General features: G+C 31.2%; 1 protein-coding gene across 3 annotated transcripts in view; it reads right to left on the bottom strand.

The window, feature by feature from the left end:
- The window catches only part of Naaladl2 (N-acetylated alpha-linked acidic dipeptidase like 2), a 1,184,425-nt gene that overhangs the window by 976,604 nt on the left and 193,935 nt on the right, over window positions 1-13,886 (bottom strand). The window lies entirely within an intron of this gene.

Here is a 13,886-nt window from a genome sequence, read left to right as displayed (position 1 = left end):
CTAGAATTTTCTATAAAATTTTAGTATTAGATAGAAAATTTTAGTATTAGATAATAAAATTATAGCAATATTTCTTTACCTCAAAATCTCTCTGGTTTTGTTAGATGAGTGCCATCTATGTAAAATGTATAGAATAGAGCATCACTTACAAGGTTGTGAAACTTGAATTTTTACTTCCTGAGATCTGTGACTGTCCCAACTGTGATAGCATGAATCATATCCAACATGGCCATATGTAGTGGTCCAAACACCAGGGCAAATAATTCAAATGTAAGAAGACTTAACACAGCCAAGCTAAATATTCTATAAGAAGAATTTCTTCATACATCATAAATTTAGGATTTTTTTTTACTGTTTTTCTAAAGACCACCTCATCACATTAGGTTTTCATTTATCTATTCTTAACTTTTGTCTCAGCAGTAATGTTTTTATTAACTCCAGGCAGGCTATCTTGCCACATCTATTTCTCTGTTGGGGTAAATATTCTTTCACATCTCAACAAGCCTCAGGACACAATCACATGTGAGCAAAATAATTGATATGTTTCAAGTTTTTTGAATGACTAAGAGAGAATTTTTTAATTACATAATTCAAAGTTTTCCCTATGAGTCCTCATGAAGAAGAAACTATACTTTTGATAATATGCTTAATAACATTTTGGTAATAAATATAGAGGGAAATTTTATTCTGCTCATACTCTTCATTTCAAGCTAAAATAATAACACTAAGTAGGTCAGCAAAAGAAAATCTGAGCTAATTTTTAAAATATGTATTAACTGCAAAACAATAACAATTGATTTATATATTGAGTATTTACAACACACAAGCTACTATGCTAAGAGATTTTGATAAATTATTTAATCTTCATATACAAAATATACATAAGCAAATTGTGGCTTTCTCTCAGTTTTAGCTTATGACATCATAATGACTATGTCTTCATTACTTGTCAATTTAGAGGGAAGTAGAAAGACCATGGAAAAGCCCCAGGGCCTCTTATAAGAAGTACAAGGTTCCTAACATGCAGATGTGCATTATCTAGGGGTGGCTTTTTTCTTTCCTCTAAGTCACTATTGTAAATGTTAATGAATTGGAGATTGTTCTGTCCCTCAGCTTTGTTAGGTAAGAATAATGTTAAAATCAGTATGAAGAACCCAGAAAAATGAATAAACTGCCTAGCAGTCAGCAATTATCTTTTGAGATTAAAATCATAAAAACAACTCCCCCATTTTGCAAAAGTCAAACAATTATGAGTTGAGTAATAATATATTCCAAAAATTAAATGCAATGTTCAATGTTATTGGTTAAAAAATAAGTAGATGGACTCTAAGGTTAACGTTAAAGACCTTTAATCAACTCCCATCCTGAAGTGGTGCCACCTGAGGTAGTAACTGTGAAGAAGGCTGAGTTTCCTCATAAAATAACTATAGGTATGTTCTGATCATGAATGAACAACTTAGTTGCCAAAGACCTTAATTAAGCTGAATTTTTAATTCAAGCATACTAAATTGAGGGTAAGACCTCTATACATGTAGCAGCTACACTTTTCCCTATAGAAAAACCATCAACAATGATACACCATTTTTATCTTGTTCATAAGTGTTTCAATATTGATTTTCTTGACACTTCTAAATAATGCTTTCACATTAATAACCTTGAAATAAATTACAGGCTTTCATATAATGTTTCTTTTTAAGATAAACTAATTATATTTATAAAAGAGCCTCTAGGTCAATGGCTTTTTTATTTAACCCAGAATATTACTGCCACTGCTCCAAATATGAATGCACTTTGCTTTAACAATAAAGAAAAATTTATGTTCTTCTTGTTTATTAAAAAGTATAACTTATTTTCTTTTTAAATAAGTATAACATTTCTTTTTTCTTATTAAAAAGAATAACTTATTTTCTTTTTAAATAACTTTCTTTCAAGGTTATTAATGTGAAAGCATTATTTAGAAGTGTCAAGAAAATCAATACTGAAACACTTATGAAATTATTATTCATTTCAGATGAATTTCTCATGATGAGGCAGAAAAAAATAAGAAATGTCTATTACCTTTTAAAATTGTAACATTTGTGATAAATCATCCTTTACATACTCAGAGATATAGCTCATTGTTATTATGATAAAATAGGTATCAAGATAGCTGAAAATTGGTATTTAACACTAACATAAGCTTTTAATAAATATTATGATTTTGAGCAAATCACTTTATATCTTGGTGACTTTCTACATCTTATCTGTGCATATATGTATATATGTGTGTGTATATAATATATATATATATATATATAATGTATATGTGTGTATATATGTAGATATATAATGTGTGTGTGTGTGTGTGTGTGTGTGTGTGTGTGTATGGAGGATTTTACAATATAAATATGACCAATCAGGGAAAATGGTGATCCTCGCCTATAATCCCAGCAGCTCCAGAGGCTGAGGCAGTAGATTAGTGAGTTGAAATCCAGCCTCAGCAATTTAAGAAGGTACTAAGCAACTCAGTGAGAACCTGTCTCTGAAAAAAATGCAAAAAAAAGGCTTGGTATGTGCCTCAGTGGTTAAGTACCATTCAATACTCAGTACCCCCCCACCCCCAAAAAAGAATAAGATAGACAATCTGGTAATATCTTAAAATCCTATAATAAAAAAATAATACTGTTGGAGTGGTATCTGGATTATGGGTCTTGAACTGTCCTGTGACAGAGGCAATGTCTCTCTTCGGAACTCTCAGTGCAAAGGCATGGTTCAGACCTCCCAATTACTATGGTGATGCCCTGTTCAATATAAGGTTCTGTATATCAGCCACAGAGCTATTCAGTTCTTGACTTTGAGGTTCAGACACTGCTTAGGGGGTATAAAGTTATGGACACAAGCTGATAATCATAAACTATGATATTGGTTCTGCTTGCTTTGAAGAAACTTTCTCACAATAACTCTTTTGATGTTAAAACCTATATAATAAATGTGCTGAACTGGCTCTGAGTCATCCATCCCTCATCAAGGTATGGAGAACCACCAGGCCCCAGCTTTTTCTCTATTTGTGTGTCTGTCTGTCTTTTCTCCATCCACTCATTGCCTCGTCTGATACCTGAATTAACAGCCATGCAGGTCTCAGCACAATACATATTTTAATATTGGAAAAATTATCTTTATCCAGTGAAAATTGCATTTTGTTGGTCAAAAGAGATAGCATAAAAAACATGGGGGAAGTGGAAACATCTGGCTAATCAAATTCACACAATTGTGAAATAAACTTTCCTTTTTAATATTTTAAAAACAAACAAATATATTTTCCTATGATAAAAATGATTTGTGAATATAAAATATTTCAGAAAAGTAGCTACATAGTATATTCCTAATGACTTACAGTACATGAAATGCATTTTTCTATCATCTTTTTTCAAATGAAAATGCTTATTGAATTCTAAATATTCACATTCTAAATCCATTTCAAAATATTGTCTCAAAGAACTTGGCTGAATACCAACTATTTCCAGGGATGAACGGAAATAAATAGAGGCCATACTCAAAGAGAGGTGAGGGGTTGCTTAGAGGAACCAACTGTGAAGCAGACAGTGACTAACCACAATAAGAAGGACAAAAGTGAAATACTGTATAATGAGGGGTAGTAGTGAAGTCTTAAAAACAGGATGACTTTTCCCTCTAACTACATTTATATATTTTTTTGTTATTTTTAATGCTATATTCATCAACTAAAGGACTCCATTAATTTCAGATACACCATTTTTATGTACCAGTATAAGAATGAGAAATGATTATCAAGCCACTTTACACTGTTTTCTATCATTCATAATTTTCACTTTATATATATTTAAAAACTATTAATTATTCATAATTGAAATCTGTCTAAATATGAAATATATAAACATCTCTAATTTTCCACACAATGTTCTATTTTATCAAATGTAACGAATGTGATTGCAAAAAAATCTGATAAAGGATTTTAATGCAAAATATACAAAGAACTCTTAAAATTCCATGATAAGAAAATAACCCAGAGAGACATACAGATGGCAAATTAGCATATGAAAAGATTCTCCATATCATATGTCCTTAGAAAAGTACAAAATAAAACAACAAAGATATCCCACTATACACCTATTCTAAAAGCAAAAATCTAGAGACTAGCATCAACAGATGTTGGTGAGAATGTGATAAATAAGAAATCTCACTCATTGCTGATTAGACTGCAAAATGGTACAACTACTTTGGAAGACAACTTGGTGGTCTCTTACCATACGACCTAACAACCACAACCCTTAGTTTTTTCCCGAGGAATTATAAAAATGTCCACAGAAAAATACATATTCATGGAAGTTTATAGCAGCTTTATTTATCACAACACAAGAGTGAACCCAAAGGAAAACTGTGAACTTGTTGGGTGATAATGACATGAATATGTAACTTTATCAATTGTAACAAGAATACTGCCCAGCTGTGGGGGTGTGGTTTGGAGAAGGCTATTCATTTGTGGGACCAGGGGATACATGGGACATCTCTAATTTTCCCATAATTTGGCTATGTACCTAAAATTACTCTAAAAATAATGTTTTAAAAATTCATTTGTAGGGCTGGAGTAGTGGCTCAGCGGTAGAGTGTTTGCCTAACACATTCAAGGCCCTGGGTTCAATCCTCAGCAACACATAAAACAATAAATAAATAAAATAAAGGTATTTAAAAAATCATTTATAAGAAAATTAGGTAAACTTGAACTCTGGGTATTAGATTTAAGGAATGGTTAATAATTTAGTCATGGAAATTTCCAAAATAAAAATTAAAAATGCAAAAAGGGAACTGGTGGAAAGAAAGAATACAGGAGAGAACATGGAAACAGCAGACAAAATACAATGTGCTTTAAAAAATAACTTTAGGGAAGGTTATATTGATTTTTTTTATCATATCCCTGAAAAACTAAACAGTTTAGTCCGTAATCTTAAAAACAAAAACAGAAACAAAAAGACTAAGTAATTCTGAGAAAGAATTTTTGAAAAACATGCTTCACTTTTGTCTCTGGGATTTTCTTCAATTTGTATTTGACTGTACTCATGTTTGTATTTATTCCCAATTAAATCACTTTTTGCTGGAAGTAAGCAGCTTCTTCAAAGTAATTAGGAAATTTGTTAACATAAGTTCAATAACAAGCAGAATGCATGAATCAATCATAATATACTGCTCTGAAATTTATTTTATCTATTGTGAGGAATTTCGCAATTTCTCTTTTTTTCAGTTCAGTTTTTCTGAACATCATGGGTTTGAGTGAATCTTAGAAACAAAATGTAACAGAGATTTACCTTCTTCAGGGTATTTTTCTTTCTGATCTAATGTAAAACACTTGATGGTTGCTTTGCAAGGAAATATGAACTTGTGTTTCTTCCTCTAATGGCATATATTTGCTTCACTGATATGTATGCAGAATTACTCTTTTGCTGTATCTTTCTATGTACACAATTTCTCCTTTCAATGCCAAATCATAGTGTTATGTTGCCGAAGATTTTTAAAGAACAATTAAACTCAACATGTGTAGAACACCATTATACACAAAGCTCAATTGAAGTGATGGTAACGTGAACAGCTATGACAAGTTTATGCATGCACAGGCAGGAACGACTACATTGCCACCCAGGCCTAGATGCTAGTGACTGTAAAAGAATGCCCTGGCTTCAGAGTATTGAAGTGTTTAAAAACATTTGTATTTTAAAAATGATAAAATAAGGTAGCATAAATCTTCATCATTAGTTATTAGTTGATAGTTTTATGATTAAACATATATTTCTTCAATACACAGCAAATCATATTAAATTCTCTGAATTTCTCTATTTTTATATTAAGTGCAGGTTATGTTGCAGTTAAGTTTTTATAAAAACTATAGAATTTTAGTTATTTAATTTAAAAAATATATTCAAAGGGACATACCAATGAATGATTAAAACACACAGCATTTGCTACTTAGAAAAGCACCTCATTATTAATTTTCCATGATGTAATACTTACAGAATCTTATTTAATATCATTTAAAAAGTCCTTTTTGAGAGGACACCTATTAAAATTTACCTATCTAGAATTCCAATTCTAAAGCAATATATAGTGATTCTCTAATAACATCAACCACCACTGTTAGTTTTAACTGACTGGTGTTATTGTTCTAAATGTATCAAGGAATCCCAATACTTACTCTTTGGTAGTTATTACTACCTTATAATGTCTTCTCAGATATGCTGAATTTCCTTTAATGTAAATTCTGCCAATTTTAAATTAAAAAATAATTATATATACGCAGTCAATCAATTTAGTACTAGGTGTGGTAAAATAAAACATAAAATGATGTTGAAATCTTACCAATAACGTAATTAGAAAGTTCATAAATTGGTCCTGGAATTAATTCAATTTAAGCCACAGGAAAGATAGTGGGCCACATGAAAATAATGGAACATAGGAGCAGTTCTCAATTTGAGATTTTTGAAGGACAGTAATTACTTAGATACACATGTCTGACATGCTTACTAAAATATCAAAAATCACTTTTATTTATTTTTTTGCCAGATCTCATGTAGTTGAAAAGTTTCTGCCGGTTATTTCAGAAGAATAATAGTAACACTAGAGAGAAACAACTTTAAGTGCCATTTTAGATCTTTCTGATTCAATATGACAACAAGATTCTTAATTAATTTTCGGAAGGTCAATTCTTTCATTATAATAATCTCTGATTAATCTTAATTTTTAAAATGAAATAACCAACAGCTTTAAAAGATAAAGCTTTTATAAATTTTTATTTCTACTATTAATTTTAACTTTTGTTATGATAATACTTATTGGATACTCAAGTATACTTTATTAACTCAGAAAAATTATGGCACACAATGAGTTTCTGAGACTGGCTTTGAACTTGCAACCATTCTACCTCAGCCTCTTGAGCTGCTGGAATTACAGAAGTGAAGTGCATCACCATGTCTGGCTGTTTGCAAAGTTCATGTCAAGATGTTTGTTGAATAGTTCTCCTCTACTTTAGCTGCTCTGCTGTTGCCCATGCACATAAATGCTATTATTGAGTCAAGGATCAACTCATATCCTACCTCCCCTGTGAAGCTCTACCCAGTTTCACAGTGAGGAAAATTGCTTCCTGTGCATGAGTTTCAACCTATCTCTCAGTACTTACACGTTATACCTGATATTAAAGTATTTCTTTTACATGCTTCTCTCTCCTACCAGCTTAAAATCTCATGAACAACAGATAGACATCCTTACATAAAGATCCTTAAAACTTTATCCCATGGAGTGATTGCCCTATTCACTTACAAAAACAAACAAACAAAGAACATGAGAATGAGGAAGAGCCCAAATATAATAAAAACTAAAACTAAAACAAGGACTGTGTATTTTAATTATTCACAGCATTCAATTGTGTGAGTCATCATTATTTATTTATTTAATATTTGACTGTGGATGGACATTTGGGTTGTTTCCAGTTTGGAGCAATTAAAAAAACAATACTGCCATGAACATTCTTATATATGACTTTGGAGAAAATGTGTATGTGGAACTTAGGATATGGCATATTTATGAATTGTATTTCCAGTTTTCCCAAATGTGTTGTTAATTTATACTTCCTCAGGACAGTATGAGTTTCAGTTGCTCAATATCCATGCTAACATTTATTGTCTGTCTTTTCCATTTAATCATTATTGTGAATATGTAATGATGTCTTAATGTGGTTTTACTTGCTTCCCTTGATAACTACTGCAAATGAGCAATTTTTTTCAAATTAATACTGGCTACTTAAATATTCTATTTTATAAACTATCAATTAAGTCTTTTTCACATTTTTCAATTGGGTTGTTATTTTTCTTTCTGATTTTAGAAATTCTTTACGTGGGCTACATATGCATGATTTGTGGATTCTATAATCTAAATATCTTCTCTCATTTAGTGGTTTTCCTTCTCACTCTCATAGTAATGTCTTTTAATTTATTGTTCTTATGTGATTCATCTTTTTTTTCACTTTATACTTATTGTTTTCAGTATCCTAATTAAGAAATTTTGACAAAAAGTCATGAAGTTCTTACTGTGAGGTGCTGTCATGGCCACAGATCTCCCACTCTGAGGAACACAATTAAATGTTAGCCCCAGCTGTTGTACTCTGATGTATATCACTGTATTTAGAGAGGCCACTATTGTCATAGTGTAGTCCCAGCCAATGACTAACAGGCAGGGATACTAAAGCAGACCTGCTCCTGGAGCTATGAGATTCCTCTGGTAGGTGGTTTAATGTGGAGGACTGTATCAACATTGCTGATTTCACAGAACTACACTGACTGCTAATATTGCCCCACCCAACATGCCTTCTTTCCTCAGGTATAGTGACAGGGACTTCTGGAATACTACAAACCTACTCTTTCTTCATTTGGGTGATATATGATCTTCACTGTTTTATGAAGTGAGCTGTAAGCATTTTTGTTTTCACCTTCTTATACTTTTACATTTGTTATATTCTAATATATAAACTCAATTTAAATATTCATTTAAAATAAAGATGGGGCAGAAGGAGCAACTAATTCAAACTTGGAGTGACTCGAAAATAAAATATGTGCTTTTCATATAATTTGAAAGACACAAAACTTCAGGAAAAAAAAACACAAATAGGAAGTAAAATATTTCAGTCTGAGCTTTATCCCTTTATGAATCACATGTTTGGTAAATCAGTGCCCCAGTTTTTCCTTTCAGAGTAATATGGCCTAATATATTGCTTTAATTAAAAAAGAAAGAAAGAAAGCAGGTTTTAAAGACTGCCATATAAATGCAACAATCTATTAGCATAAGACATTCAAAAACTATTTTTCAACTTTCTTTCAATGATTTTTCCTATCATTGCTTGTTCATATGCAGTATTGGCTGTACTACAGCTTGCATTTATCTACCCAAGGTTTAGTTTGCCCCTTGGATAGACAATGCTATTCCCCTTAATTGTTAACATTCTGAAGGGCTGAGATGAAACATCTAATAGCTTAGATGAAAATAAAGGTAGGCATTAGACAACAATTGTTGTGTCAGTAACTAAGAAACTTAATTACAGGCACTGATATCAATGGAGCAGAAATTTTTGGTTCAATGATACCACTAGAACATATCATCAAATTTCATGAACAATAGTCCTTAAATTATGTTCTAAATAATAGCATTCAAAGTGATAAAATGCTAAAAGAAAAAAAAGACATATGAGCAAAAGTTACAAAAAGTAGCTTTTTTTGTTGTTCTTTTTCTGTTTTTGTTTCTGAAGAAAGCAAAGGTATATAAAAGATTTTATTAAAGAACCTGATCAGTTCTTGTGGTAGAGATGAAAAAGGAAAGAAGGCCAAGTGCAGTGGGAAGAAAATAATTAAACTAAACATAATGAAGTATTTTATTTTACTTTTGCAGGGAATCACAAATGATTGATCAATTTTGCTAAGACATTTCTGTTTAGGTCTTCCATATTTTGCAACCTTATTTTTCCATTGTTAATTTCTTCTACAAATAACTGAAATTCTCCCTACTCATCATCCTATAATATAAACTAATTTTTCAAAAACAGCCAGCAGTTACAACCATTTGTTACACATTTGCTGCTACAATAACACTAAAAAGAAGCAAAAAAAAAAAAAATTCACCGTCAGAAAACGCATACCCTCAAGACTGATTTTTATCAGTGACTTCTCCTGAACACTAGTTCCAAGACATGTTAACACATCTATTAAGAGTCAATCGTCAAATACTGTAGGTGAAAAACTGGGTTAAATTCAACAACTTCTTAAAATTTTGCTAGATTTTCTGAAAGTTCTTAATATATTTATATAAGCTGTGAATCTAAGAAAGGAAATGCATATATAGTATGTTGCATACTTATTTGATTACCTTTTTCATGGAGCATCTGGGAGAATTTTATTTAAGAAACCATATATTATGAATATTCAGAGTCCCTCATAGCAATATCAGGGACAGGGATACACACAAATAGGTGCTTAGGACTAAAAGCAACTTTTGGATTAATGTTTAAACCAACCAATCCTCCCTGGACCACATACCACCACCATAAGAAAGTTCAGTTCATATACACGATGTATAAAAATAGTTTTTAAAAGATTTGTATCATAGCTATTATTATTGTCTTATTACTGACTTGAAGCTTCTATTGAAATCGCTTTATTACAGTGATTTTATATATTTTTCCTTCATCTATGTGCTTTTACAAAGTATCTTTCTAATTCTCAGAAAATGTGCAAGAATAGCTTTGTTGTACATAAGACAGATATAAGCAAAGTCTTGCCAGAGAGAAATGCAAAGGTCTTAATATTCAGTGTAAAACAATGTACTATTGATGACCAAAAGAGGCCCAAGAAATGAAAACTCTAGGACTCACTTTCAGCTCATGCATGACACTTGAGAAAAAAAGGGACTAGAATATACTCCACTCAACTGTGTGTGTGTGTATGTGTGTACATGTCTTTCTAGCATATTTTCAATAATAAATGTTATGGTGCCCACAATAAAGATACTTTTAAAATTATTGCATGAATAATTTAAGTAATCAAAAGATATGAAGAGAAAAGATTTTATACATGTATGGTTTGTATAAACATGTAATAGAAGGGTGTTTAACATAAAGGTGCATTTATATAAAATATAATTTTTAAAATGGAGCCAAAGAAAACTATAAGTACATCAATCTACTTACTAAGAATTTATCAAATCAGGTTTGGATTTCTTCAACATAAAGACAAAAAGAAAATTACTTATGTTATAGCTGGTTTTCATCAGTGGATCTAGTGGAAGTCATTAAATGATGTAAACCAGTCTCTTCCTATGCATACACACACACACACACACACACACACACACACACACACGCACGCGCACACACACACAATCTCTACAGATACAACCATGCAAGAATTAAATATACAGAAATTCAACTTTTAATGTACATTTCATACCTTCATATTTCAAAGAGAAAATGTAGTTTGGATAAGAGCACATGTACAAAAGCCCACTATGACATAAAACAATTTTAAAAAGTATGGTCAGAAAATATACAAATTTAGAAGATACAGGTTGTGATTAAGTATTAATTACAGATGGTCAATCAAGTGTTATCCTAATTTCATGGGGAAAAGATAGTACTATACTAAGCCATTTGTTTTAATAAGTTTTCTTTCCTCTTTAGGGTTATCTGTATGAAGAAGGAAAAAAAAAACCTTTTCTAATATTTGGAAAGTAGATTCACACAAGGAATAGGACCCTAAGGAGCCATATTACAAAAGAGCTATACAGATTCAAAGCAATCCCCATCAAAATTCCAATGACATTCTTCACAGAACTAGAAAAAAGAAGTTCTGAAATTCATTTGGAAAACTAAGAGATCCAGAATAGTTAAATGTATTCTTAACAAGAAGAGGGAAGCAGGAGGCATCACAATACCAGACCTCAAATTATATTACAGATCTCTAGTTAAAAAAAAAAAAAAAAGCAGCATGGTACTAAACATCAAAATAGGTATGGAGACCAACGGAAGACATAAAGACAAACTCATATAAATATAGTTATCTGATACTAGATAAAAGTGCTAAAAACATAGTTGGAGAAAAGATAGACTTTTAAAATAAATGGTGCTCGGAAAACTTGCATTCCAAATGTAGAAGAACGAAATTTAACCCCTATCTCTCACCCTGTACAAAACTCATCTCAAAGCAGATGAAAACCCTAGGAATTAGATAAGAAATGCCACACTTTGCTAGAAGAAAATGTAGGCCTCACTTTCCATCATATTGGCACAGAAATTGACTTCCTTAACAAGATTCCTAAAGTGCAAGAAATAAAATAAAAAATCAATAGGTGGGATGGCATCAAAGATTCTGTACAGCAAAGGAAACAATCAAGAATATGAAGAGAGAACCTACAGGATGGGAGAAAATCTTTGTCACCTGCTCCTCAGATAGAGCATTAATATAGAACTCAGTAAACTTAACACTGCACAAATAAATAAACAAATAAATAACCCAATAAATAAATGTGAAAAATAAGTAAACAGATATTTCTCAAAAGACATACAAATGGTTAGCAAATATATGAAAAAAATGTTCAATATCTAGTAATTAGGAAAATGAAAATCAAAACTACAATGAGATTTCATCTCATTCCAATTAGAATGACATATTATAAGGAATAAAAAAATGTTGGTGAGGATGTGGGGACAAAGGTACACTCATACATTGTTGGTGGGACTGGAAATTAGTGCAAACACCATGGAAAGCAGTATGGAGATTACTCAAAACACTAGGAATGTAACCATCATATAACACAGTCATCCCACTCCTTGAGATAAAAAATTAGCACACTACAGTGACATAGTCACAACAATGTTATAGCAGCAAAATTCACAATAACCAAGCTATGGAGCCAGACTATCTGCCCTTCAACAGATGAATGGATAAAGAAAATGTGATAGATATATATATACACACACACACACACACACACACACACACACACACACATACACACACATACACACACATACACATAGAATGGAGTATTACTTAGCCATAAAGAATGAAGTTATGGCATTTGCTGGTAAATGGATGGAACTGGGGTCTATTGTGCTAAGTGAAATAAGCAAGCCCCCCCACCCCAAAATGTCAAAGATAGATAGAATATTTTCCCTAATATGAGGACACTAATTCAAAATAAGGGTGAGGATTAAAATAAGTAAAGAAAAAAGAAAGGTTAAAAAAAAGGAAAGGGAAATTTCATCAAAATAGAGGAAATATCAAAGTAGAGTAGACAAAGGGGATTAAAAAGGAGGAAGAATGGATGAGAAAAGGGAAGAACAGTGGAATAAATCTGACCAAATTTTCATATGTGTATTCATGGATATGGCACAGTTTGTCCTGGAATTGAGTGTATCCACAGAACATTAAGTGAAAAAAATAAATAAAATAAAATGTAAATGGATTTAAGAGGGATCAGTAGAGTGGAGGAGGAAGGAAAAGAAGTGCTGGAGACCGAATTGAAGCTGGTGGTGTTCCATGCTTATGTGATTATGTCAGGGTGTATCATGGTCTTGTGTATAACTAAAAATAATTTTTAATAAGTTGAAGGATTAAAAAACAACCTAAAGGTGAATCTCAAAAACCTAGAAAAGCAAAAACAAATGAAAAATCCCAAATTAGTAGAAGAAAATGAATAAATTCCCCCAAACTGATAATGGACAAATATTCTTACACAGAGTAGGTGATTTTAATATATATATATATATATATATATATATATATCCATCTTGAATGCAATATAAAATTCTGTGAATTATGCTAAAACCTACGAAGATGACTAAATTCAATGATTGATATTTCTTTCATTATCATTATGGTATATTGTATAAATTCTTTAATTCTTTTGTTTAATCACAAATAGGAAGGAGCAATTTGATTGCAAAGAGAGCCATTTATGAAGTATTTAATTTCAATTTCATTTTGTAAACTAAATCCAAACATTTTATTTATTTACTATATTTGATGTTAGATAAATTTTGCATAACATTTATTAAGAAAGAATAATGTTTAAGTCAAGGACTTAATATTTAAATGTCATAAACATCCATTTTTATGAGTATGCAATGGTTTACACAAAAATATTAACTAATAATATTTTCAAGACTATATATTCTCTATGAGTACAAACTCTCAAATCCAAACCCAAAGCCTGACACATGAGGTTGGTCCTAAGATATTGTTTCTCCTTTTATACTTATGCAACCTACAACTACCCAGACTTGGTAAACAAGGAATAAAAACATAGATTCATTCATAAATATCTACACACATTACAGTTTA

Source organism: Ictidomys tridecemlineatus, chromosome 3, assembly GCF_052094955.1.
Source record: "Ictidomys tridecemlineatus isolate mIctTri1 chromosome 3, mIctTri1.hap1, whole genome shotgun sequence".
Classification (NCBI taxonomy): Eukaryota; Metazoa; Chordata; class Mammalia; order Rodentia; family Sciuridae; genus Ictidomys; species Ictidomys tridecemlineatus.
The sequence above is the reverse complement of the archived record's forward strand: the minus strand, read 5'-3'. Positions and strand labels throughout refer to the sequence as shown.